Raw genomic sequence first — 27,137 nt, 5'->3', positions numbered from 1 at the left:
AGAATGCTTTCCATATCATCTCTCAAGCCTTGTATTATAATCATGTGAAATACATTAAACACACACACACACACACACACACACACACACTATACATATCTGCTGCAGTAGAGAGAATTAAAAGAAAAAGACAAGACTGACTACTGTTAATATCTTCCTTTGCAACTCCTACCCCATGAAAGAGATAAAGGCTGAGAGCTTCCTTCAACACCCTCCCCCGGGCCCCATATAATAGAGATTACTTGCTTGGTTGCAGCCACTTAATCTATGGGGTCCATGAAGGTCGAGGAACATAGGAGAGAAAGAGGTAGGTGTCTATGATCAGGGACAGGGTTATGGAGACTGTATAGGGTGGAGCCTGGGGTCTCACTTGGAAGCAGCACTCTGCTCCAAGATATCTGAACCCTCTGCAATGCCGAGACTCCTGAGGGAGTCTCGCAAGTGGAGAGGCCACCAGAGAAGTCACCTGAATCTCCCTAGGAAGACTACCCCCAAAGTGCTGAAGAAGCAGCATCTACTGGAAGGAGAAAAGAAAGAATGTTTCCAGTTTGAGGCTCGGGACCACCACAGCCCAATTCCTTAACCCAAAGTAAGAGCTGTATTTCTTATACTTGAGAACCAGCTAAAAACCACCACCACCTCCAGAAGTGCCCAGAAGTCAGCAAAAGCAGAGGGGCTTGTGATACTGATTAGGGAGAGAAGACTGCCATGGTGGGTTATTAGAGTTGTTGACTCTAACAGGAATCAGGAGGAGACAGGAGAGGGAAAAGGTTTGTGTTTGTCACCATGATGGGATCCAGCTAATCTGACATATGACAGTTAAATTAGCAATTTCATAACTTCAAGAGGGGAATGCTCACTAAAGCCGCATCGCAGGACTGGAGCTATAAACATTATCCAGTTCTCCTGTCATATAATTCTTCAGCTACATCCAGGCTAATCAACTGACTGGGCTTTAAATTATTTAGATACATAAACATATTTCTCAATTTAAATGTAGAGCCCCTTGAATTTAATTTTTCTTTCTCTTTTCTGTTCTTTTTTTTCTTTCCCTCTCTCTCCCTATCCTTTCCCTTTCCCTTCCTAGAGCCTAGCTGTGTGGGGCTGGGTGGATAAGCTGGCCAGTCTTATTTCAGTTACTTGAGTGTGAGCCTGAAGACACAGATGGCCTAGTTGTGGGGGATCTGGGTTGGCGGTTCTCATGGATCAGTCTCTGGTTCCAATTCTGCTACAAGCTCCCCAGCAGGGGTACTGGCAGCCATCTGCAAGAACCCAAAGCCATCCACCTGCAGCTATAGTGCCAAGTTGATGGCAGGGTTGATGGGGCTGATGGCCAGGTCCCAGCCATGAACGCAGACCTCACTACATGAGTTCTGACCCACACCCCCTCTGTCCAGCAGCTCCTGACAGCAGTCTTCATGTGGACATAAATGTTACTGGGTTTCCAGGGCAGGCAGTGGGGGAGCTGCTCCCAAAAGGCGTGCTCCACCAGGTCCAGCTTAGCCTCCACAGCCCTGCCAGGTTCTTGGTGGCCTCTGTGCTGCCTGCCTCTCCCTGGTCCATGTGCCCTCGCCCTCTATGCACACAGAGCCTGCTCCCCTGCCAGTACACTCAGCATGGCTCCCGACCCCCAAGAAGATAGGAGAAGGAAAGCATGTGATGGGAACTCCAGGTGCCAGGAGCCCTGCTGGCACCAGGTCCTGAACCCACTTCTGAGCGAGCACCAAAATGCATGGGTTCTAAGAAATGCAAATAAAACACACCTCTGTAGCAAATGAAATGTTTCATTCTTTCATAGTCTTAGGATCATAGAACTACTAAGGATATTTAAAATGAATAGAATTTTGGATATTTCACGTGGTTTTATCATTATCATCCCACTGCCACCCGTCCTTGAGTCAGAAAACACCTTCTACCTAAGTGGACACCTTCAGCCAAGGAATCAAAATTCCCTTCAAAGGAACCACCTGAGCACCCCTAAAATAAAATTCTCTCCAAATGATGACTTGAGCCCTACTACTCAGTGGGAGAATCATTAGAACCTGTAGGATCATATTTGGAATGGACATTCTCTGTTGTAATTTTGTTCCTGTTTATTTTTAAATTCTCTGTTTCACTAGAAAGGAACAATGATGCTCAGTTTTATTTTTTGTCTCTTTTTAAAATTTAAATTCAATTAGCCAACATATAGTACATCATTAGTTTTTGATGTAGTGTTCAGTGATTCATTAGATGATCACTTTTAAACATTAAAAGTGTGCAAGTTGCTTTGTTCCAATAAAAGTAAATTTGTACACACACACACAAAAAGTGTTACCACTAGAATCACTGCCAACACACCCAAGTCCTCCACCACAAGGCTGCTTACCTAGAGTCAAGGTCAGTGCATATGACTAGTAGAATCCAAGTCTTGTGTCTGCATCCTGGCTCTAAAAGAGGCTTGAAGACCATGTAGTCAACACTTTCAATTACTTCAATATTGGGAGAATGGTTTTGCCTTGGAGGATGGAGGATGGGAACATGCTCCAAATACTAAAGAAAAAAAAAAGGCTTTTACATTTGAGTATCTGAGAGAGAATGACAAAGGCAAGGGGTAGTAAACCCTCCCCCAACACATACCATCCATCCAGAATGGATTATTCTGAAACAAATTCCAGATATCATATCACTGCACCTGCAAATACTTCACTATGTATCTGTAAAAGCTGACTTTTGAAAATATATCCAATGCCATCAACATGGATAGAAAAGTTAATCTCATACTGTTACAGAACATCCTGTCAGGGTTCAATTTACCTATAAGCTTCTCTTTACAGTTCATTTGAACCAAAATTCAAAGATTTTTTTACTCCTTTTTTAAAAAATTTTTTTTATTATATTCAGTTAGCCAACATATAATAGATCTTTAGTTTCTGATGTAAGGTTCAATGATTCATTAGTCGCATATAACACCCAGTGCCCATCATAACACATGGCCTCCTTAATGCCCATCATGCAGCTACCCCATTCCCCTACCCACTTCCCTTTCCACAATCCTCGGTTTGTTTCCCAGAGTCCATAGTCTCTCATGGTTTGTCTCCCTCTCTGATTTCCCCTCCTCAGTTTTTCCTCCCTTTCCCTATGGTCCTCTATTATTCCTTATGTTCCACATGTAAGTGAAACCATATGATAACTGTCTTTCTCTGATTTAGTTATTTCACTTAGCATAATCTCCTCCATAATCCCCATAATCCAATTTCATTCATGTTGATGCCAATGGTGGGTATTCATCCTTTCTGATGGCTGAGTAATATTCCATTGTATATATGGACCACATCTTCTCCATCCTCTCATCTGTTGAAGGACATCTCAGCTCTTTCTACAGTTTGGCTATTGTGGTCATTGCTGCTATGAACATTCAAGTTCACGTGCCCCTTCTTTTCACTACATCTGTATCTTCAGGGTAAATACCAGTAGTGCAATTGTTGAGTCATAAGGTAGCTCTATTTTTAACTTCTTGAAGAACCTCCATACTGTTTTCCAGAGTGTCTGGACCAGCTTGCATTCCCCTCAACAGTGTAAGAGGGGTCCCCTTTCTCCACATCCTTGCTAACATTTGGTATTTCTTGCCTTGTTAATTTTGCCATTCTTACTGGTATAAGGTGGCATCTCAGTGTGATGTTGATTTTGTTTCCTTGATGGATAATGATCATGAAAATTTTTCATGTGTCTGTTAGTTGCTTGTATGTCTTCTTTGGAGAAGTGTCTGTTCATGTCTTCTGTCCATTTACTGACTGGATTATTTGGTTTGGGGATGTTGAGTTTGAGAAGTTCTTTACAGATCTGGGCTATAGGCCCTTTTCCTGTATTGTCATTTGCAAATGTCTTCTCTCATTCTGCAGGCTGTCTCTTACTTTTGTCAACTGTTTCCTTTGTTGTGCAGAAACTTTTTACCTTGATGAAGTCCAAAAAGTTCATTTTTGCTTTTGTTTCCCTTGCCTTTGGAGATGTGTCTTAATAGAAGCTTCTGGTTACTGCTTATGTTCTCTAGGATTTTGATGGATTACTCTCTCGCCTTGAGGCTTTTCATCCATTTTGAGTTTAATCTTTGTTTCACTCCTTTTTAAATCTCCATTCAAATTATGTGTTGACAAAAACTGTTTGTCCAATAGACTTTCCCACATTCTGGATTTGTTTAACCTGTTCTTCTTAAGCCTGTATGTATGTTTTTCAACAAATCATAGTCTCTGCACTCTCTGCGAACTTGCAATTAGATTGAGAATCTCACTCAGGATCAGGTTTAATTCTATAGCAAGAGCACTGCATAACTGGGGCTGTGACCTTCCTACTCCATCACACTGGGGGCACATCAAGTGTGACTGTCGCTCTTTGATGGTATTGATCAGTGGGTCCTAAATTTTCGTTAGGCTTTTCCAACCATTATAAAGTTCCCCATCAGCTATTCACTTAATAGTTTTAGGAGTCACCAATGACATTCACCTGAGTGCATTCACTTACAGTTACAAAATGGTGATTTTTTTTAATTAATAGATTTTTTTAAAAAGATTTTATGTATTTATTTAGATAGAGGTGGTGGGCAGTGAAGGGAGAGGGAGAGAGAGAGAGTCTCCAGCAGACTCTATGCTGAGCATGGAATCCTACTGTGGGGTTCAAATCCATGACCCTGAGATCATGACCTGAGTCAAACCAGAGTCAAATGCTTAACCGACTGAGCCACTCAGGTGCCCCAATATGCTTTATTTCTTAGAGTTTCTTGAGCAGTCTTAAGAATTTCCAGGTAATGCTGGCGATGCTGTTTGGGGGACCAACCTTTGAGAATCACTGCTCCAAATCGAAGTCTAGGTGCAGGCTCCACAGCACCATCTGGCCTTCAGGCAACTTGGACCATCGATGCTGTTTCCTTCAAAATCATGCTCCAAAGAAGTGCCATCCAGCAGACATATAACACAAGCTGAAATTGGTGATATTCTGATTCTCTCCTTCCTTCTGCATTCACCAGCTAGAATTCTCATCTAAAGAGCTATCCCATAAGATTTGTTTGGTGAGACAGCACAGTCAGAATCAATTCTTAACTCTTCATTTACCAGTTTTTAGAACAATGAGTTGGTTAGTGAAGATCTTTATATTTTTGGCATCATTATGAACCCTTGGGTTTTATCCGATTTGAAAAGTTCCTGTCCATTGAATACTTGGTCGGTGCAAGCCCCTTAATGTTAGCTTCTGAACCCTTTAACATGATTCCTGTTCTTTTCCTTTCCTTCAAGTTCAAAAAACATTCCAGGCTTATCTTGTTCGTTTCCTTTCTCAGACCTGGAATCAACCACTTCTGCAAGGGCAATGGTTTCTTTCATAGGGAAATCATCTTAAGAGATCAGAACCTGGGTTGGTCATTGTTTGGGGGCTTTCTCCAGGTGGACATGAAAAATATGTGGGATCTGAGAAATACATATTTGCACTTTCTTTTTCCTAAGGGAAAAATTCATCATGAGTTTTCATGCTGGTATTTCCAATGCGAGTTTCAGATTACATGACTTTAATTTTATGTCTTTGTTTTTCTTCATTTGTAATTGTTCCCTCCTACAGTGAAAATCCTGGTTACTAATGACATTAGTATAATTATTTAGATTATTAACATAACTGTTTATTTTAATTATCTAATCGTGTATATGTGTGTATACCTATAGAGCAATTTTAGAACAATTTTAATATTATCAACTAGTAATAATAATTTTACTCAAAGTTTTATAATTTGTCATTTCTATTCTATTTATTTTTAACCTTGAGGTATAGGACAGTAAGGTCATATAATAAACTGCTGTGCTTTAAAGTCAGTTGCAATGATTTATCTCTGTATGGTTCAGCTGCCAACTTCAAACACTGTTTAGTCTTGCTCCACTCTATCTGGAAGTCTCCCCACTTTTCCTCTGAGTCCAATGGGTTCACAGTGACTTGGTTCAGAAACGCCAAGAATGTCCTCTGCAAGTGCCCAGGCAGCCTCCTTGTACAGTTGCTGGGACCTGCTCAGAGACTCTGTGGGGATGAGCAGTAGTTGTTTTGGGCTCCACTCCTGCTGTCTCCCTTCAACCCGCAGTAGTGGACACATACTCAGAACACAAGACAAAGACCCTGGCAAGCAAGAAGGTAGGTCAAGGAACTTGGCCAACCCCCACTGCAGGAGGGAAGATCCAGTGGCCTCAGCAAGAAATCTTTTTCTGAGGGATTTCTCAGAAAACTTCTTACAGACCTCAAGTCTAATATCTAGTTTCATTTTCTTTTTTTAAACCATTTTTGGATGATGTTAATTCACCGTCGCTTTACTCTGTTACCTTTTATTGTGTATCTTTCACTTTTATCTTAAACACACCTGAGCAGGAAAGGTTTCACTCAGCAGACCTCCGCGGCTAGCATCCTGCACATTCCCAAACCGGCAGCTCTTGGCACAGCATCTCTGAGCCCCTGGGTTGTCCAGCCCGGTCTCTGTATAAATCTGAGAACGTGATCTATGCCAGATAACTTATGCTAACAATGTGATTTATGTTAACTCTTCTTTTCTTCCCCTAGGGTATTAAGCTGCACAGTTTGATCTCTGGGGCTGGACTCTGTGCCTTATATGACCGAATCCTAATAAAACATCTGGACACTAAGGCTCAGGTGAGTTTCCCAGGTTGGCAACAATTTGTATGTGCTGTCACACATCATGGGAGAACGGGGCACTGCCTGTACAATCCCCTGGGGAGGGGGCAACTAGAAGTTCCTGCCTGCCTCACCTGGACTCATCCCTATGTGGCTTTTTTCCTTTCCTGACTTTAATCTGTATCCTTTTACTGTAATAAATTATAAGCATGAATAGCACAGGTTTTCTGCATTCTGTGAGCCTTTCTAACTAATCACTGAATTGAAAAACGGTCTTGGGGACCCCTGTCACAATACTTCTTTTAATTTTGCTCAGCTTTGGGAGACCTGGGTGGCTCTGTTGGTTAAGCATCTGCCTTCGGCTCGGGTCATGATCCCACGGTCCTGGGATCAAGTCCCATATCAGGGTCCCAGCTCAGTGGGGAGCCTGCTTCTCCCTCTGCCTGCTGCTCTCCCTACTTGTGCTCACTTCCTCTCTCTCTCTCTGACAAATAAATAAAATCTTAAAAAAATTTTTTTTTTGCTCAGCTTTGTGACATAATAACAGATAAATACATTTGTTCTGTGTCCCCAGTTCCTGGCACTGAGCACCCTTGGAATTTCTCAAGCAATGGGTAACAGAAAAATCTACTATTTTCACAACAATCTCCTTTCAAACATACCTGAGTCTAAGCTAATAAGGTGACTCTATGTGGGTCCCTGGATGGCTTCAGGAAGGGGAGGGAGCTGGTTGTCAGAGGAACCAACCATGTGATTAGCAGGTTGGAGACTTCAGCCTCACTCTACCACCTCTAGGGAGGGGAAAGGAACTGGAGGTTGAATTTAATTACCAGTGGTCAATGACTTAATCAATCATGCCCATGTAGTGGAACCTACATAAAAACCCCTAAATGATAGGACTTGGAGAATTCCCTCTTTGATGAACATATCCACATGCCCAAAGGGTGGCGCACCCCAGTGCCCCAGGGACAGGAGCTTGTGCACTCAGGATGCTTCTGGATCATTCCCTATGTGCATCTGCATCTGGCTGTTCATTTGTATCCTTTATAAGAAATTAGTAAACATAAATACATTGTCTTCCTGAGCTCTGTGAGTCCTCCTGGCAAATCATCGAGGCCGAAGAGGGGGTCACAGGATCCTCTGATTTACAGCCAGTCTGTCAGAAGGACAGGTGTCCTGGACTTAACCACTGACATGTGACTGTCCTATGACCTGTGGGTCTGTGCTCACTGCCAGTAGTGTCAGAACTGAACTGAACTGCGGGACATCCAATTGGCATCAAAGGGCTGGAGAAGTGACTTTGTTAAAGACACCACGTAGATGGTGTTGGAGGAAAAGAAAAACACTCTCATTTGATGTCAGAAGCAATGTGAATAAAAACAGCTACAGCTTCTTATCCAGTTCTGAGTGCAGGCCTTAAATCCGACGTCCTGGGCTGCAATCCCATCTTTGCCGCTCACTAGCTTAGCTGACCCTGAAGCAGTTGTTTTATCGGTCAGACCTCTAGGTCCTTACCCTTTCAGTGGTGTTGCTGCTTGTATTCTCGCAGAAGTCTTGTGAGCAGGCTGTGAGACCTGTGCAGACGATACCTCATGTGTAACTCTTGGGGCGTTTTTGGCTAATTGTAGTTAGTCATGAATAAATATTATTTTCATGATTTCCCTTTTTTTTTCAATCTTACTGTTGATGAATTTTATTTAAATTTATTAAATTATTTTCTGTTACATATATGTTTATATACAAATATTTTCATTAAATTTATTAAATTCTTGCCCTCATGGGGTACCTGGGAGGTGCATCTGACTCTTGCTTTCTGCTCAGGTCATGCTCTCAGGGTGGTGAGACTAAGCTCCTCACCTAGCTCCGTACCCAGCATGGAGTCTGCTTGGGATTCTCTCTCTCCCTCCACCCCTCCTACTCATGCTCTCATTCTTGCTCTCTGAAACAAACAAACAAACATTAATCTATTTTTTTAAAGATTTTATTTATTTGAGAGAGAGAAGAGACTGAGAAAGAGAGAGAGAACTTGAGCTGGGGGGAGGGGCCGAGAAAGAGAGAGAGTCCCAAGCGGACTCCCCACTGTGGGACTCTATCCCAGGACCCTGGGATCCTGACCTGAGCCGAAGGCAGACGTTTAACCAATGGAGCCACCCGGGTGCCCCATACACAAATCTTTTTTGAAAAAATTTACTCTCATGAAGAATTTTTTCTCCTCCTATTTTTGGAGGCTTACAACTTTTGTTTTAATATCATCATTTTATTCTTCTCTATTTTACAATAATTTCTAGTTTTAAGCCTGCCCTAACTTGGCTTAACTATTCTCTTGTGTCTTCTTGGTTGTTGGTTCTTTTTAGCCCTGTCTGCGGTTGGTTTCTAGAACGGCTTGCAGAATATGAGAATAAGGAAGTGTAAACAGTAGAGAGTTCACATTAGAAAAAACAGTTTCAAACAAGGGAGAGAGAGAGAGAGAGAGAGGGAGGGAGGCTCCTCTTTGGACCCCCACTGTATCTGAAAACAGACGTCTTAAACCAAAGTTTCCGGTCTACTTCAAAAATGCGTTCTCCAGGGGTGCCTGGGTGGCCCAGTGGGTTAAAGCCACTGCCTTCTGCTCAGGTCATGATCCCAGGGTCCTGGGATCAACCCCCGCATCGGGCTCTCTGCTTGGCGGGGAGCCTGCTTCCCTTCCTCTCTCTCTGCCTGCCTCTCTGCCTAATTGTGGTCTCTGTCTGTCAAATAAATAAATAAAATCTTAAAAAAAAAAATGTGTTCTCCAAGAACCTGCGTCCCAGAAACTCATGGGCCTGAGCACACACTACCCCACTCCCTGCCCATACACATCTGATCAGTTGGGAAGGAGATGCTTACAGTCCTTTTGCTAACAACCCATGCTGCCTAGTGCTTGTCCAGTGGCCGGATTTCAGGCTAAGACTGACAGACTACAGTGCCCAGAAGAGGTGACTCAGGGTGGAGCGACAGGTTCCCAGCCTGCCCGCGATAGGGAACCACATGCAATTAGCCTTCTAGAGACAGCCCTGGAGCATGTCAGTCTCCCAGCATGTAACTGGGGCCAGGTGTGTGACTCTTCTTTCATTTATCCCATCCCCCTTCCAACAGCCTGGCTCCCTTTACTGTGATAGGGTCAAAGGCGGGCGCTCTAGAGAGTGGCAGTACTGAGCTACTGAGGAGTACCCTCACTCCTCCTGCCTCTGTGGGGTGTCTCTGAAGGGTGGGAAGGTTTAAGTGCATCACCCTATGTGCAGGTTTTCAAGCCTGCAGCTCCTCTACCCAGCAATTTAGGCCTGAGAGAGAAAGACAAGTCATATGGTAAACAAGCCAAATCCCTATGTTAAGCTTATATGCTATGACTCCCCTCCAGCCTTCCCATCCTACTCTTCCAAGGGGACACACCGGAAGCTCAACTCCCAAGGCCGTTTGCTAGCCTTGCCCAAGTGGAAAGGGTCTCCAGTAGCGAACGTGCTGTGAACATGCAGCCTGTGTGTGAATTCCTTCCCACATTTACTCACGGGCATGGGATGTTCCCCAAGTCTGACTCTCCCTATTATCCAGCCTCTGCAAGTTTATGGTACAATCTGTCCAGTAAATGGAGGGACTCCTCTGAGCGTCAGGTGCTGGTGGACAGGTGGGCTAAGTTTAACACAGTCTCCCTCTGCCCACAAGGGCAGGTGGGGGGGGGGCTGCTCTTTTATTGGAACCTGAGCTCATTTCTCCATATTTACGCTGGAACTAAAAAGAACGAGTCTTGTGTTTGCACAGATTCCCCCAGTATTGCAAAGTCCACTCTATTTCTGTTACCTTTTCCAACCCATCTGGGAGATGACAGAGGCGCTTGATCACTACACCAACATTTAACCAGTCTATTTTAAACATCCACGGGATTCGGGTGCCTGGGTGGCTCAGTCCGTCGAGGTTCTGACTCTCGATATCAGCTCGGGTCATGATCTCGGGGTTGTGGGATGGAGTCCCGTGTCAGTCTCTCTGCGCTGAGCAAGTCTGTTTAAAATTCTCCCTTTGCCCCCACCGCCGCTCCCTCTCTCTCTCTCAAATAAATAAATCTTTAAAATCTAGGGGATTTACAAGAGGTCCCTCGCTGGCCAGGCATCACTAGCTAGAAGCAATATTTGCAGATTCAAGGTGAGGGCATGTTTGGGGCCCTTGGTGGGAACAAGATGGGTCCAGTGGGAGCACAGACCTTGGCAACTAAGGTGGAGGGGTGAAATTCTGTAATTAGGCTAGCGTATAAATAACTTTTCTGCTAAACCCTGTTCTACCCATTCTTTGTCTAAGTAAGTCCTACTTGTTCTTCAGGGTCTAGCTTAAAGCCCACTGGCTAAGAGACGTCTCTTCCCATCCCCTAGAAGAGTGTACACTTGGCCACACCCCAAATGGGCAGCAGCTGCAGGCCTCAGAGACAACTCCCTCTGGCAGGGAGCTGTGAGCTGTGCCTCACCACTGATGACACTCCAAATGCACCGAATGGGAATTTGTCTTTCTATTTGAAGCATTCCTTTCAAACGGATCCCCAGATGTGGAAACCCCCAGTTAAAGAGGAGTATGCACAAATACCCACCCCTGTGCACACAGTCAAGATGCCCTACCCAGGGACAGCCCACTGAGTGGACGTATTGGTGCCTGCTCCTTCCCCCTCCTCCAGTCAATCCAGCACACGGAGCTCCAGGCTTCCCCCTCCCCCAGGGAACCCCGCACACGAACTCCAGGCTGTCCAATGAACACACAGACATGGCTGGCTCAGGCAGGACTTGAAGGCCAGCGCTGATGCCCCCACTTGCAGATACATGACATACCAGCAGAGTTCAAATCAAGGAAGATGAGATTTGTGACATCTGCATATTGTGCAAAAGGCAAAAATAATCATTTCAAAAAGGAAGGAAAGCCCAACACATACCAGGCTGAGGATGAATTCTAAAGATCCTATCCTCAGTGACACGAGCCGGTCAGAAAAAGACAAGCACTGGATGATTCCACGTCTCCGAGACACCTAGAGCCATCAAATTGCCAGAAACAGAAAGAAGAAGGGTAGTTTGCCAGGAGCTATGGGGAGGGGAGAATGGGGATTGGTGGCCTAAGGGGTGCAAGGTTTCCTCTGTAAAATAAAAATTCTGGAGGTTGTTTGCACAACAGTGGGAACAGATTTAACACTAATGAACTATACAATCAGAAATAGCTACAATGGTAAACTTTATGTTATGTGAGATTTTTGTTTGTCTGTCTTTGCTTTGTTTACCACAATTGGAATTTAAAAATTTTTTAAACGTCCCTCCATGGCACAAATCACCTGCGGTGATGTCGCTGTCTGCACTGCCCTCTGCTGGTCAGTGAAGCTGATGCAGGGAAGAGCACTTTTGGCTTCTAGGATAGAATCCAATTCCCCGTTCTATGAGCCTTTTATTTTATGGTCACTCATGGCTTTTAAAACAGGCAGAAAGTTATGCTCGTGGGGGTAAAAACACAGTCAAAATCCTGATCCATAAACCAAGGAGGATGAAAGCCACCCCACGTTTTTCTTCACGTTTTCCCTTCCTAGTTGCCCCTGTGACCATACCTCCACATCCCCTCAACAGTTATCCCAGACTCTACAAGATAAACCATATGACTTTAAAGAATGAAATTTATTTCGAGGTTTATTCCAGAATCCCTAACATCTTGAACTCAAGGTAAGAAAGACCTGAAGACCCTCATCTGGAATTTAGGCTCCCCGGACCAGCCCTGACTTGAACTGTCTATAGCCCACCAGACTAAAAGTCTCCCAGACCCCTCAGTCTTAGTAATCTTGGTTCAATTCCTCTTCGTTTCTCTCCTTCCCCTTCACCTTCACAGAAGGTTTACAGAAAGGAAGTTCAAGGAGATTAAGTCCAAGGTTACAGAGCCACTGAGGGCAAAGCTGCACCCCAAAACCAGTCCAGCCAAATTCTTCCTATTTACTTCATTTTTCATTGTTGTCTCTTCCCTTCTCTCAAGCAGCATGATTTCCTTGTCCTTGTTTTAATTTTGTTTCAATTCAATTAATATATGGTGTATTATATTAGTTTCAGTAGAGTTCAGTGATTCATCAGGTGCATAGGACACCCAGTGCTCATCACATCACGTGCCCTTAGTGTCCGTCACCCATTTACCCCCTTCCCCACCCCACGCCCCTCCAGTAAGCATCAGTTTGTTTTCTATAGTTAAGAGCCTCTTACGGTTTGTCTCCCTCTCTGATTTAGCCTTATTTTATTTTTCCCTCTCTTCCCCTGGGATCCTCTGTTTTGATTCTTAAATTCCACATATAAGTGAAATCATATAACAGTCTTTCTCTGACTGACTCACTTTACTTAGCATACTACTTTCTGGTTCCAGTCCTGTCTCCGCAAATGGTAAGATTTTTATTTTTTGATGGCTGAATAATATTCCAATGTATATATAGACTGCATCTTCTTATTTATTCATCTGTTGATGGACATCTGGGCTCTTTCCATGTTTTGGCCATTGTGGACATTGCTATTGTGGGGTGCAGGTGCCTCTCTGTATCATATGTTTGTATCTTTTGAGTATATACCTAGTAGTACAATTGCTGGGTCGTAGGATAGCTCTATTTGTAACTTCTTGAGGAACCTCCATACTGTTTTTCAAAGTGGCTGCATCAGCTTACATTCCCACCAGTGGAGGAAGAGGGTTCCCCTTTCTCCACATCCTCACCATTTTTTTTTTCCTGACTTGTTCATTTTAGCCCTTCTAACTGGTGTGAAGTGGTATCTCACTGTGGTTTTGATTTGTATTTCCCTGATGCCAAGTGATGTGGAGCATTTTTTCCAAGTGTCTGTTGGCCATTTGGAGGTCTTTTTTGGAAAAACTTCTGGTCATGTCCTCTGCCCATTTCTTAACTGGATTTTTAGTATTTTGGGTGTTTGATAAGTTCTTTATAGATTTTAGATACTAGCCTGTTATCAGATATGTCATTTGTGAATATCTTCTCTCATTCTGTAGGTTGGCTTTTGGTTTTGTCGACTGTTTCCTTTACTGTGCAAAAGCTTCGGATCTTGAAGTCCCAATAGTTCATTTTTGCTTTTGTTTCCCTTGCCTTTGTCCTTATTAGAAAAAAAAATAGATAGATATTGCTACAGTTGATAACACTGTGATTCTGTTGAAAGCATTTTCTTTCTTCCTCTGTGGTTTTATTTAAGGCCATTTTGCATCCTCCTTCCTTCTTCCCTTCCTTTCTCCTTCCCTCCCTTCCTGTATTCCCCTCCCAACTATGCATTGGAGACAGGTAAGGTATGAAATGAGAGCCCCACACACAGGGCCAATATTTAGCTAGTAACCTCAAGAAGGCCATTTCCAGACAGTATAGATTCTGACCAGCTGGGACTACAACGTGCGCGGCATTAAACATCTGGACTACTTCCTCTGCTGATCCGCAAGGGCAATCGTATGTGCGTCCCCTAGAAAGCTCAACTGGAGTAAGGATGCCCAGAGGCTGGAAGGATGGGGTGTGGACGGAGCCTGGGACATGGAGTCAGGAGGCAGGGACTCAGATTCAGCCTAGCCGCAATCTATTTTGTATGACCTTGTGCACATCACTTTCTCTGGGAATCAATTTCTCTGTGGGTAAAATGAAAGTGTGTATGGCCTTGGACCACGTTTGTAAAAGAAAACAGTGTGTGTCCAAGTGTGTACATGTTTTCACATGTGTGGAAAAGAGATATACCCACCTGTTCACATGGTCATCTCTGGGGAGTGGGACGGGCTGAAGGAGGTCTTTTTCGCTTTATCTAACCTCTTCACACTTTTAGTTTTCCATAACAAGTATTTATTGTAATTTTTTTCAATAGCGAAGTTAATAGTGAAGAAAGTCCTATTTGCCCCTATTTTGCAGGAAGTCACACTTCTTATCTGGGGTCACAGAGCCTTGGCATCTAACTCAAGGCTGCCCTGCCCGTAGCTTCCTTACGCTGCCTCTGAACAATTAGGGGATGTGAGTTCAGGGCACCATTTGAACCCCTAGTCCCCAGGCCTCAGCAAATGCTTCCCAGGGCTGGTAAAAAAAAAAACATCTTCAGAACTTTCCTTGCCCTCCTGCTTGCATCTGATCCACATCAGCAAACGCTGATTAGCCCACCACTTAGCCAAAGCACATTTATTTTCTCTTGCTTCCACAGCTATAAAATGCCCCAAACTGCCCCAGGTCCTGGGAAAGAGTTATCACCAAATAAGATGAATTTCTAGACTCCTTTGGATTTCCAGTGACATGAAGTGTTTGTTCATAAGTCACAAGTCCAAGGGACTGAGCAGGGTATGGCAAAGCAGCATGATTACTTGTCCTTGTCATAGGAAGATACACCAGCAGGGGAAAAAGGCTTTACTGTCTCCCCAGAGAACAGTCTCTCTCTAGCAAATAATCTACCCCAAAGTACCTTATGATAAATCAATTATACTTCTTAATAAAGAGAAAGCAAAAATAGAGAGAGAAAGGAACCACAGGTAGCTTTGGAGTCAGACCAACCTGGGTGTAAATCCAAACCTTGAACAAGTCATTTAACCCAAATTTACTAAATGGACACCTTATTTTGTGCCAGGCACACTGCAGGGCATTTTACACGAACAGCTCAAGCCTGAAGAAGTTTGCTTTGTTCTCAATGTATAACAGATGAGAGAAGTGGGACTCTGGGAAGAAAGCCACAATGTGGGAGGCCTCAGCTGATGAAATTGCTAAGGCCCGGATTCCAGCTCCTATCAGGACATCAAGGCCAACACCCATTCCTCTGGATGGTGTCCCCTCTCCCACACATGCTGGGGAGAAGAGTTGCTCAAAGCACGCTGCAGAAACCAGATCTACCCAGGAGTGATCCCACTGGGTTAAGAGATCCCAAATCCAGACCCTGATACTGCTTAGGAAGGACAGGCACAGATCCCTGGATGGAAACTGTGCTTTGGCATTCGACAAATGCCAAATTCACTCATTTGAATGATTCAAATCCTCGCCCTACCGAGCACCTCACTGTGATGCTGGTACTTCACCTGACTTCCCTGGGCCTCAGATTCCTAAAATGTAAAAGGCAACTGGTGAGCGGTTAAAATAGAAATTATACAGCACCGGGGCGCCTGGGTGGCTCAGCTGGTTGGGCCACTACCTTTGGCTCAGGTCATGATCCCGGAGTTCTGGGATCAAGTCCCGCATCAGGCTCCTTGCTTGGCGGGGAGCCTGCTTCTCCCACTGCCTGCTCTGCCTGCTGCTCCCCCTGCTTGTGTGCTCTCTTTCTCTCTCTCTCTCTCTCTCTGTCTGACAAATAAATAAATCTTTAAAAAAAAAAAAAAAAAAAGAATTATACAGCACCTAGCCCAGAATCACAGAGAGGAACTACACAAACAGGGCACCCCTGCAGAGCTCCAAGCTGGGAAAGGAGGAGGACAGTTCTTGGACCCTGGACTGTTCATGGGCAGCTAAGCCTCCTTCAGAAGCTCCGACTGCCCACACGCCTGGGCTCTGGAGCAGGGGCACGGTCACCTTAGAGCTACTTGGAACCTGCCCCAGCCAGAAGGGGGCTCCTCTTCTGCAATGTCTGCGGAAGGCCCAGGAGAAACAGGCCTGCAGTAAATTAAATGTGACCTCCCAGCCACAGTGCCTCACTCACAAGCTGCCTGGTCAAGGGGGGAAAGACCCAGTTTTCCAGGCTGAGCCCCTGGGTCACTTCCTCATTCAGTGCAGCAGCATTAGCAGGGCCCTACCCGCGTCCTGGGGCCAGGAAGCAGGGAGACAGACTAACTCAGTCGACGAGATGGGATTTTCTTCACAGAGCTCAACTGAGAGGGCCCTCCCGCGGCCTGCTTTCACCAGCCTTGTCCTGTCCCTGGCCCAGCGCAATCACTCCCCTTGGTGCTTCTGATCACAGCCATGATTGTTGTTCTTTCCCCTGAAGACTTCATGGGGGACAGCCTGGGAGGGGACAACTTGTTGGTGAGGGACCTAAGTCTTGCCAAGTCACTGCCCTGTGATTGGACGTATTTCCGCTCTCGGGCCATGGAGTCGCTGGGCGGCAGCAGGCAGCCAGGTGACGCTCTCCTCCAGCCTCTGCCCACGCCCCATACCCCTGCTGGCCCTGCCCCGGGCCGGGCTCACCGGGCCCAAGGGAACAGGCCCTGGCCGTGGGGGGTACCGGGTCGGGGTGGAGGGTTCTGCAGGGGTGAGGGGGCTGTGCTATAACCTGCGCAGCGTGGAGCTGGGGCTGCGGCGCGACAGCTCGCTGTGCCCCACCATCGAAGCAGCGACAACCGCACCCCAGACCACGTGCACGTGGCGGGAGGGCGCAGGGAGATCCGCGCCGAGCTCACCGCCCACTCGCTCAGCTGCACCCACACCCGGGCGGCCTCCAGCCACATCCCATCCTCCTCCCGGGGCTCCGCGCTGCGCTCTCCGGCCGCTACCGGGACGTCGAGATACACCGCCCGGAGTCCCAGCCGGTCCCGCCACTGCACCACTCCGGGAAGGCCCCGAGCCCGGCACCCCAGACCCGCCGCCCGCCTACCCGCGGCATCTGCGGACCCCGCGAGCGCAGGGGACCCGGGGAGGGGGCGCGGGGCCGAGGTTCCGCGCGCGCGTACTCACCCGTGAGGACCGGGCGAGGCGAGCGCGGCCCCCGGCGGGCTCGCGGGAACAGCGACGTCACGTGCGCCGCCCCCGCCGCGTTTCCCACCCGGGCGGGGCGGGCGTCACCCCGCAGGAGGGCGCCGCGCCCGCCGTCGAGCCCAGGCCACCGGAAACCGGGCTCGCGCGGGCGGCCGCGGCGCGGACCGGCGTGTGGGGGCGTCTTCCCGGAGGGCGAGGCCGCGGGCGGGCGGGACGCATCCCGAGCCCGCTCTTGCCCGGCCAGTTCCGGGCGAGCTAAACACCGCCCGCCCCGCCGCGGGGGCCGGCTCTTCCAACCCGGCGGCCAGCCCGCGAGCAGCGCGGTGCGGGGCGCGCCTCGGAGGCCTCCCTGCCCGCCACCTCTTCGGGGACCCCCACCGTCCGCAGCCCTAGCCGGCTCACCTGGGCGGAGGCCTGCCCCTGAGGCTTCCCCCTCCCGCGCGCCTCACGGTGTGTGTCCGCCGTGACTCAGAGCTGCGCGCAGCCCAGGCCGTCCCCGCTGGGGGTGTCTTCAGCTACAGGTGGAACACCCCTTGGTGGGCCTTGGAAGGACCAGAGAGCCCTGGCCCCTGTCAGGACAGCCCCACGGACCACCCCATGAAGTGTCCCTCAGGGTACAACTAACACCTGGGCGGCCTCAACGATGGCTGCCGAATCCTCTCCTGCCTCGGGGCTGGGCCACTCTTGGACCAGCAGCAGACAGCTGAGCGGATGCCCCCATCTCTTCCACCCCCCACCCCCTTGCTTAACGGCAACAGCACCCACAGGCTCCCTGTCCTGGCTGAGTCCCGTGCTCAGCAATCAGGGTGAGGCTGTAGCACTGGTGACAGGCCAGCATCCATGACCCGTTTCTCCCAGCCAGGCTGCCTCGGGCCCAAGAACATGGGCCATTGCTAGCACCTGGGTGGGCCCCACTGTGGCTGCGGTGGCTCTTGCTCCGGGCAGAAGCTCTGGCTGCAGTTGCTACAAGAAATGGGGGGCTACAGGGGACTCTAGGGAGGCATCCTGACAGAGGAACAGAGGGCCTGCGGGGCCACCCAAGACTGCGAAGCCCAACTCCGTCTGAATGCACAGATCATGACAGGAATCCTGTCCAAACTTAAAAACAAAACAAAACAAAAAACAGGTCTGCTGCATCCTTCCCAATTAAGGCCCACTGTCTTCTACGACCTAGATAAAAAGTCAGATACCCAAATACAGAATTGGCTGCACTTTGGAAAGGCACCATTGTAGAACTAGACTGTTTCCTGGGACCCTCCTCCAGATCACCTAACACTCAAGTCCTGTCAGTCCCTTGCCTGACACCCTCTGGCTGAGAAGCCCCGCCCTCTCCACTGCCGAGTGACAGGTTGCTCTCACTCCCTTTTTGCAAGGAGCCAATAAGCCCAACTCTGCCCCAATACAGGTGTATTCCTGATGGTCTTTGATAGGAAGGAATCAAAAGGGCCACTGGGAGGGATGTTCCATGAAGCTTAGCTTTGGAAAACTTACACGTGTCCCCAGAATCTCCCTCACTCCCAACCACCCCTATCAGAGAGCCTTCCTTGCGGAGGTGCTGTTGAGCGTGGATATACCAGAGTGAATTCCCGTTCCCTAATCCAAGACATCAGTCTCTTGGGAGCAAGTTTTGCAATGTTCTTGAAACACAGGCTACGTCACAGTTTAACCCGAGTGGGTCTCTGGCTGTCACAGGAGCAAACTGAGGGTGTCCCATTAAGCCATAAACCTTAGAACCACAGGGCATGCAGAACCTAGTTCAGATGGTGCCTCGGGGTGTGAATTTTTACAGCCAATTCTGAAGGCACATGGAGAGACTCCAGGGGCTGGTAGTCAGGAAGCATGACCTCAGAGGGTTGACAAGACCCCAATTCCCCAACTTGGGTTTCACTTCTTAGTATTTCAAGTGCTCAAGTTCCAAATGGGAAGATATCTGGATACTGATGACGTAGTATTGGTGCCAGCTCCAAATCCTGAGAGGAAGAGGCAGCTGAAATTCAAGTGACACTGGGTTATCTGAGATCAGCTCTAGTGCTGGTCTGATGTATGACACCAGCTAAGACCAGCTAAGATGCGGGTCTGATGTTGCCTCTCCCGTGCTCTCTCCATATTTGTCATCACTACCATTTAAAGAGACTTTCTCTAAGTGAGAAGTACCTTTCTAAAAGCATCTCACTTCATCTTCACAAACCCTAAGTTCGGTAAGTAATTCTCATAGGAGGAGATTGGGGCTCAGAGAGGTTAAGTGACTTGCCCAAAGTCACATGCCTCCAGTACTATGAATACTAATGCCTGGTACTTACCAAGTTTTAGCCTTTACCCTTTGCCAAAGTTGGTTTATTGATTGATTGATTTGTAAGTAAGTAGGCACCATGCCTAGAGTGGAGCCCCATATGGGGCTCAAACTCGTGACCTTAAGACCAAGACCTGAGCCGAAATCAAGAGTTGGACACTTAACCAACTGAGCCACCCAGGCGCCCCAATGTTGTTTCATTTAATTCCTTGAAAAATGATTTTTGTTAGGCGCTGGGAATATCCCTATTTTACCAGAGTGTAAACGGAGGTTCAGAGAAGCAGGAAACTGCAGCTGAGCATAGCAGTAGATCTATAACTTCGATCCGAATCAGATATCGACCTCTGATAATTCCTTGCGCTTCAGTTTGGTTCTCCATTAAATAGAGGTAGCATGTTAAATTCTTAGATTACTTGAGAAGACTAAATGAGTTAATAGATACAAAGCATCTTGGAACAGCCTAGACTTTAAAAACTCAAATCTTAACTTTCTAAATTTAAATTTAAATCTATGATGTCTGATTTGCCACTGCTTTAAGAGTAGGATCCCAGAGCCAGATCAGACAGACCCAAGCTCACGTCCCCTTCCCAGCACACCTGTTTGTTTACAGGGGCAAATCATCTCACCTCTCTGAGAGCTAATCTCATCTATAAAATGGAGATAATCATGAGACTGATGTCAAAACTGTTATAAGGATTAAGTAAAATGATACAAGTAAATCCTTTAGTACAGTGCCTGGCACGTCACCCAGAGATGTCACAACATGCAGATAATTTTTTTTTAAGGATTTTATTTATTTGAGAGAGAGCATGGCAGGGAGGGGCAGAGGGAGAAGCAGACTCCCCAATGAGCAGGGCACCCAATGTGGAGCTCAATCCTAGGACCCCGAGATTATGACCTGAGCTGAAGTCAGATGTCCAACCGAGCCACCCAGGCACCCCACAAGGTGCAGATAATTCTGTTGGCGATGTGCGGAGGTGAGCAGAAGTGCTCTGGACACACAAAGATGCATCATTAAGACTCACAGTTGAGTGGGTCAGACACCCACAAAATAGAAATTCTCATTGTGGAAATGTCACAGAGCTTCCAACAAAACATGATGAGAAAGTGAACGAGGGACGCAAATTCTAAGCGGGAAGGCAAAGCTTCCTGGATGGGACAGGTCTCTTGGGCTCAGGCAGGCACATTTTCGAATGTGTTCAGTTCTGCTAGCCTTGGAGGATTCTTTCAGAAGATTCTTTCCTTCCTGATGGTCTCAGTTCTCCCCTGACAACACATTTCTGTTTGCCTATTCTTCCCCTACCTCACACACTTCTTCAGTCTTCCAGGAAAAATCCTTTCTTACTCCTCTCAATCTCTTCAACAGTATGTCACTGTGAGTTGGTCGCGTGGCCTGAGTTCTTGACCCACAGTGACTAGGAGCTCTTTGGATGGGGGGAGGGGTAGCGTGCTCACTGTGGTGAACTTCCAGAGCTCAACATCAGGCAGAACCCCTAGTGAGGACAAGCTTGCTGAATGAAAGAAGACCAGAAGGTGACCTGCTTCTCTTAGATTATTAAATGTTTGATTTCATTGATAAATCAATTTTAAGCCCCATTTTGCCCATTGGAAGTGCTTGAATAAATACAAACGTGAATAAAACTGAAATTTTCCCTGTCTCAAAGTATTCAAGGCAGGTAGGCAAAAGTAAATAAATAAAAGAAATGGGCAAAGGGGAGGTGGCAGCATGGTGCCACCATCCAGCATCCTAGCCCCTTTGAGGACTCTGGGGAACGGAAGAGAGGCTGCTACAGTCCTATCCCAGCCACTGATAGAATGGAGACCTCCAGGCTACTGTCAACGAGTTGTCCCTTGGACACTATGCAATGTTGTCTCCTGGAGCAGCCTTGGACAATGGGGCTGTCGCTATCTTATGGACACTGAGTTCACATAAAATAAGGAGGTCTGTGTCCTTGTTTTGACTTCTGGAAAGCTTAGCACCAAATTTTGGCCCTTTCTATACATTTTTGTTGCTAAGTTCAATTTTAGTTCCAACATGGCTATAATGAAAAATCTTCTTGGGAGACGCCAATTTGCCCAGTTTGGGAGGTGGAGAGTAGGGCGATTTCCTGATATGCCTTAGGACAACTAAAGCTCTGGTGACCGTCAGAATCACAGGGGGTTCTGCACTTGGATTTGGACCAGGGAACCCTTGCAGTTCCCTATAAAACTAAGGCAGAAGAACTGACATGAACCCTGATGATTTTTCCTTATCTTTCCTTCCTTCTGGTCTTGGTCTTGTTTAGGCCAACTTTAAGAGGATCACTGATCACTGAAACCTTGAATGGTCCCTCACTGCCTGTGGAATGAAGCTAAATTCCTTAGCATGATGTTCAACATCAGCAGTCAAAGTTGGGTTTATTGGCTTGTTGCAGTGAGGGAGACAGCAGCATATCATGGGGGACATTAGGGCACCTCAATAAGGAAGTGTCAGCTGGGATTCATTATAGGCTTGGGACTTGGGTTAGTTTGGGGAAGGTTACCATGAAGTATAGTTTTGCTCTGACCTGAGTGCTGTGGAAACGAGGAGCAATTCTACGAGTGGGTTCATTTTTATCTAGAAGGAGCACATTTTGGGGTGGCCTTCCCTGAACCCCACCAGTACCTACCTCATAGAGTTGGAAATATTAACCTCACGTTGGCTGCTGTCAGGGTTGGTTGTACACTTGTTGTCTGTGTTCAGCGGTTAAAATAAAATCCAGATCCCTGTCCACACATACTCTTACTGCGGGTGAGCGAGAAAACATGCAGGCCGTGATGTGCAGCCTTGATCGGACATGCGCGGCTCAATTGCAGTAGCATTACGAGCTGGTCTGAGGCTCACGGCCCATGAGCCTAACCAATTTAAATAATCTCAGAGAACCATCACCTCACACAAAGCTATCCTGAGACCACAATAAGTAAAACAAAACAGGGCCACTTCCTAATTTTGTCTAATCAAAGACAAGAGCAAGGTCCCTGTGGTGCCCACAAAATCCACAATCATAGAATTGCCCTCACTCTCTGACAGCATCCAAACTGGGGCGAGCTTGGCCTTCCCAGGCCCTCCTCTGAGTCACCCAGTGGAAGCCTCATTCTACAGTAAGTTCTAACACTCTCTTACTGAGATACCTCACAGTTTCCCATGGTGCTTGTTCTTCCTCGCTGCAAGCAGCAATAAAGCCACCTGTTTAGCCACAGATGCGTTTCTCCTGGTCTTTGGCCGAGGGCCTTGGCCCTGGCATTGTTCCCCTGCTCCTCCTGATTTCAGCTGTGTTGGCCTCCTTTCAGTTCCAAGAGAATGGGAAGCTCAGCCCTGCCTCAGGGCTTTGCACTCACTAGTTCTCTTGCCCACGGTACCTACTCTCGGGTTGTTTGGGGGCTGAGTCCCCATCCTTCAGATTTCTGGGGGGAAAACCACTTGAGAAAGCCCATCATGCCCCCATCTCTTAGTAATTTTATAATCACACCCTTTGGATTGCTTACATGATTCTTATCTCTCTCTAAATTATTATGTGTTGCCTGCCTTCTCCCACCGGAATTCAAATATTAAAAGATCAGGGATTATGTTGTGTTCACCTCTATATCCCAGTGCCTCTAGCATTTCCACGAACAGCTGAAACACATCCTATCTTGAGAATAGCAGCATCTTCCTAACGGATCCCTGTGCCCCCGGGCACTTCCACGTCCTGTACAGCTCTTACAGAACCATCTGAACTGGTTTTCTAAAACAAAGAGAGCGTCTGCTGAAGGTGTCAGCACCTCCCCCAACCTGTGGCTCTTGGAGACCCCTGTGCTCGGTCCTGGGGAACATTCGCAAACATGCCCAAGCCTCCCAGCTTGCAGGCATTGACTAGTGCTGCTCCTTCTCTCCAAAATGTTCTTGCCCACTTCTCGTTCCTCCACCCCCGCCAACCCCCTCGGCCCAGGCCAAAACCCTAGCTCCCAAAATGCCTCTCCATTCCTTCCTCCCCTCCGTGGGCTCCCTCAGCTCTGCTTGCACACTTCTGGCGCAACCAGCTGCACCCTGACTTCTGTCCCCATTGGCTGTATACCTGTTGTCTTTCTCAGAGCCGTCCTGCCTCCTGTGTTTGCAGGGCAGGGGACCACCTGCTGTCTGTGCCACTTTCTTCAGTTGTACAGTAAGAATTCTTTGTACTGTAGGGGAAGAAAACTTCTTTCTTCCTCTCTGGGCTCATTGACTGGTCTAAGAATTAAATTGACAGAAGATGGATTAAGAGGAGAAAAACACGTTTCGTTTCATACATATGCATAGGAAAATATGAGACTCAGAGAAGTGACCAGAGCAGGCAGCTTTTACACCTTTTAGACAAACACATCTGTGAAGAATTGACAAGAGCAAGGGGTCTGGGCTTGAGGTAATTAATGAGTGAAGAAGTAACAAGATTTGTTTAAACAGCCTTCTCAGCCCTCAGTTCTCTCTCTGGTGGATGAGGTCCCGCCCCTGGCACAGGGAGGGTAATTTCCCATGGAGATATAGTTCTTGCTTTCAGGGGACAAAGGGGGGCCAGAGCATCCTGTGCCCCCTGCACAGGCTGTTTTAAGTAACTTATCAATATGCCAAAGCAGCACATTTTGGGGTGGCTTACTCTGAACCTGGTCAGTACCTACCTCAGTTTTTGTGAGGAATAAAGCAGTTAATGCACATAAGGCACTTAGGACAATGATTGGCACAGTGTAAAATGAACACTGATTAAATGCTTGATACTATGATTAACATTCTTTTCTGTATCTTTATTACTGGTCCAAAGCGAGCATCAATACATACAATACGTACTGTTGTTGAATTTGGTTGGAGCAGGGCAGGAAACGGCACAAAGCCTGTTGGAGCTTAGTACTGTTTTGTTTTTAAGTGGCATACTATGTTCTCTTTGTAACCTCCCACTCTCCCTCCACCCCCAAGATTTGAGGATAAGAGCCAGGGGTAATTGAGAGAAGAGAAAGCAGTTCTAAATGTTTACCTACTGGAAGGGCATAGGGTTGGTCTGACCTAAAGACAGACACCTGCCTCAGAAACGTGTTTTTAAAAAGCTTCCCTGGATCCCTCGTTCGGAAGATACTTATCCTGGAAGGAACAGCACCTTTCACCATTACCTCGGACTGGGTCTTACTTTTCCCGTATCCAGGGAGGGATGGCATTATAGGACCACCAGATGATAGCAGAGGTGGTGGCTGGGGTGGCCAGAGAAGTCTGGGCTATGAGTTGTCCTCACACTTTCCGAGGGCTTGTTAGAGGAAGGGTTGCCAGAAAGTGCTGGATGTGAGGGAATGAAAAGGTTGCAGGTGTCTCCTAGGATGAGGCTGGTCTAATGGAGAAGCGGGAAGACTAAGCCGTGGTGCTAATTCTACTTTTTAGCCAGGGCAGATTCCCAAAGCTCTCTAGCCCTGGGGGGTGGGGCTACATGGCAGGGGACTCTATGTCTAAATGCCCGCTTTCACACACCCTGGGCAGGGTCTGCCAGGGCGCTCCTTGTCTGACCCCACCTTCTCTGAATGGTACCTTCTGAGTGGAGACCACAGCCAGTCTCAGGAGGTCTGGACTCCTCGAAGCTGCTGGGTTGGTCTCTAGTGGCCAAAGGCTCACGGGCGCAACAGGGTGACGTCTAGGCTGTGACCAGACGGGCTTCCGGGGAGCAACTGGTATTTCCCTGAGACGCTGAGAGACTCTGAGATACCTTCTCTGAGAGGAGAGCTCTCTCCTCAGCGGAAGGCCGTAAACGAATCCAAGCTGTTTGAGCCGTTATATACTCGATGTTTGTATGCCATTCACAAGCACTTTCAGATACTCACTTGTCTAAACCATTGATCAACCTGTGAAGTTCTCATTTCTGTTTGATAGATGAGGAAGCTCAGAATTGGTGACTTTTCTCAAAGTTTGGAAACTTAACCAGATTTGTCACAGGCCAGGATTTGGCACAAGTCCATATAGGCTTTATCCAAGGAAAATGAATTACAGAGATGGAGAACGTATTGCTAGGCGGCCCACAGCAGTGGGTGTAGGGAGTTTTGGAGCCAGAACTAGAACTCCAAACCTGTCGGGTACTAGGGCAGGGACTTGGGCAAGTAGATGCTCATTCTCGCTTCCCTCATTTGTGAGGTGGTATTTCAGAGCATAAATGACACTACCTAAGTAAACACAGTATTCATACCTTGAACATGTGGATAAAAACACAGCAGCTCTTGGTAATTATCTTCCCTAACTTCGTTTCTACCTTCAAACTAGACAAGAAATGGGCTAATTGGGGTTTTCCTCTGCCCTTCAAAAGTTTGCCTTGGGTTCAAATACTTGAATTAAACCATAGGAAAGGAAATCTGCCTCACCTGCAGGCCAGCTAATAGGTATGGGGCAATCTACCTTTTCTAGGCTGCCTGGCCTTGGGAGATTTTCCCAGTGGCCTGGCACCATGGCGATTTACCCGGCACGCTTGACTGAGCATGGCCCTGGCTGGGAGGATTATGTTTCATCCAATGTTGAAATCACTTGAAATTCCTCTTGCTCATCCAAAGATACAGAAATAAAAGAAGCAACTCATGGTCCTGCTGAGGCGAGATCTTTATTGTTAGCCGTTCTTGCATCTTTTATATTCTACCTGCCAAAAATAGACGGCTCCAAGTAATGTAAGAATCACACACACGGATGTTATTGTATACCTCACACATTTTACCAAAAGATCAAATTATTTTACTGTCTTTACCTATAGACTTTAGAGCTCTATAGAAGCTTTTGAGTGGAAAGATGACACTTTTATCACTTTCACTTTTTCAATGTACCAACATTCAGAGGGTTCATTCTTGAATGGGACAAGGCAGGAGGCCAAACCATCCCTTGTAAATGCCCTGGTCTGAAAACTGTCTAGAGACTAACCCACATGTCCACACTGGAAGTCAAGTGAAGTGATAGACAAGCTCTCCCCCGCCTCTTCCTCTTCATGACTTTCTCATTGTGGTGAAAGCCCCTTCACTTCCTGCATTTCTGTTTTACTCCTTAGTATTAACAGAGAGATGGTGCTCAGCTACTTGAGGAGCTGAGGATTCACGAAGACATTCTAAACCACTTCTCAGACAGGTCTCCCTGAAATATTCACTTGTCCTCTGTTTGACCACTGGTTACCAGAATGAGTCATCCATTGGGCTTTAATCCACAGGCGGCTGGAATGACAGCAATACCAAGGCTATGACTTTATTAAAACTCTCACTTCCCTCAAACCTGGTTATTTCAAAGCTATTTTTATTCGGTGATTGCTTGTGAGTTTGTGTCAATTTGCAAGTTTTTCCCAAACCACCTTCTTAAATCAATGTAAAAAGAGTTTATCTTCTCTCATATATGCAATTCCTTAACAGATTCAGGAGAACAAAATCTCTCTTCCACAGATGACTTCTACAGGCTGTGGGGTAGAAGGAATAGTCTTTACAAAATATGAGTTGGGGTTAGAAACTACATTCATGCCTTTTATTTATATCTACACACACACACACACACACACATATACATATATCACTATATAGTTACATGTCATACATTATATATAAATTTTA

General features: G+C 46.8%; 1 pseudogene; it reads right to left on the bottom strand.

Annotated features, from left to right (window-relative positions):
* Positions 1 to 993: 993 nt before the first annotated feature.
* On the bottom strand, positions 994 to 10,590 carry LOC122913674 (annotated as a pseudogene).
* Between the last annotated feature and the right edge of the window lie 16,547 nt (positions 10,591 to 27,137).

Source organism: Neovison vison, chromosome 7 (assembly GCF_020171115.1).
Source record: "Neovison vison isolate M4711 chromosome 7, ASM_NN_V1, whole genome shotgun sequence".
In the NCBI taxonomy this organism is placed as follows: domain Eukaryota; kingdom Metazoa; phylum Chordata; class Mammalia; order Carnivora; family Mustelidae; genus Neogale; species Neogale vison.
This window is presented reverse-complemented; position numbering and strand designations above follow the sequence as displayed.